We start from the raw sequence: 1,842 nt of genomic DNA on the forward strand, positions 1-1,842 counted from the left end.
GGCACTGGTTCTTTGTTTTTAATCTGTCTCCGAGACCACCATAGATACCAGCATGTGATCATAGTAGTTTCAGCAAAGAACTCAATATTGTGTGGTATACCTCCTGGCGTTGATGAGCATAGAAGTTCTTCCAACACCATAGACCCTGATCGATCCAACCTACTACAGGCTGTAATAAAATCACTCAGGCCTAAACCCTCCCAGATTTCCATTGCCCTTGGGCATCCGAATAACATGTGCCGTATGTCTTCAGCTTCAGTCATGCAAACCGGACAATTAACAGCAGAACCAATATGTCGATTGGCCAACGCACAAAAGCAAGGAACGATTCCATGCAAGGCTCTCCATATGAAGATCTGGACTTTACGGGATACTTTGGCTCTCCAGATCTTCTTCCAAACTACATGTGGTGACGATCTATCTGATGTATCAGATCGTTGCACCCTCCGACGGAATTCAGCTCGCCATTCCGTGTGGTAAGCCGACTTAACAGAGAAACAACCTGTCTTATTCAAGTGCCATGCAATAAAATCAGATTGTCCAAAGTTTGGCAACGGTATCCGTAGGATCCGAGTCACATCTGCTTCACTAAAAATCTCACTTATCAAACCTTCATCCCATCTACCTGTTATTGGATCAATCAATTCTTCAACACGAGATAGGACGCAATTCCCTCTTGGTGTTATCACCTGGCGTGACGGGCTCGACGGCACCCAATGATCAGTCCAAATGTTGATTGTACTACCAGATCCTGAACGCCAAATACAACCTCTTCTGAAGGTTTTCAGCCCAGCAATAATACTCTGCCACGTGAAGGAAGAACCCTTCTTCAATCTTGCATTAATCAAATCACCATCCGGGTAATATTTTGCACGGAGCACCTGTGCACATAAGGAATCAGGCTCACTCAACAACCGCCAACACTGCTTTGCTAACATTGCTTGGTTGAAACAGTGAAGGTCCCGGAAACCCATTCCCCCTTCACTCTTGGGAATACACATTTTCCACCATGCCATCCAATGTAACTTGCGTTGGGTGTCTGTACTTCCCCACCAAAATCGCGCAATTGCATTACATATAGCCTTGCAAATCTGTTTTGGAATATTAAACACTGACATTGCATAGGCCGGAATGGCTTGGGCAATTGCCTTTATGAGTATCTCCTTCCCTCCCATAGAGAGTAATTTCTCATTCCATCCAGAAATCAGTTTGCATACACGCTCCACCAAGTGCTGGAAACAGTCACTTCGATCCATCCCAACAAGCGTTGGTAATCCAAGGTATTTGTCTGATAATGATTCTACCAGTATATTTAATTGTACACAAACCTCCTCCCGAACCAAAGCATTTGTATTCGGGCTAAAAAAGATGCTTGATTTTGCTTCGCTTACAAGCTGTCCAGAGCTATGTCTCAGTCGACTGAGACATAAGCTATGTCTCAGTCACGTGCTCCATCGTTGAATTTTATTTCTGCTTGAAGATTCGTGTTTGTTGATGTTTATACTTTGTTTAGGCCCACATCAGGTTATTCGACTGAGACATGCTGAGACTTAGACACACCCATTATAATTTTGGGTTGTGCTTCATAGACCTTCTGATATCTACATTTACTAGATATCCTATACGACAATTATGTCTCCGCCTAGTGTTGCGACCACGTACATAACCCTCGACCCCGTCCTCATTGTTTCCCGTGGCCGTCTTTCCTACACGCTGCCGTTGCGCGCGTCCACGAAGACATCCGATTAGACTTTTCGAGCAACATGCATGCAGGAGGAGACCGGCCGCTGAGGCGGCCCTTCGTCGTTGGGCACCAACACCAGCGAGCTGGCCTTCTTCTCG

Source organism: Lolium rigidum, chromosome 5, assembly GCF_022539505.1.
Source record: "Lolium rigidum isolate FL_2022 chromosome 5, APGP_CSIRO_Lrig_0.1, whole genome shotgun sequence".
In the NCBI taxonomy this organism is placed as follows: Eukaryota; Viridiplantae; Streptophyta; class Magnoliopsida; order Poales; family Poaceae; genus Lolium; species Lolium rigidum.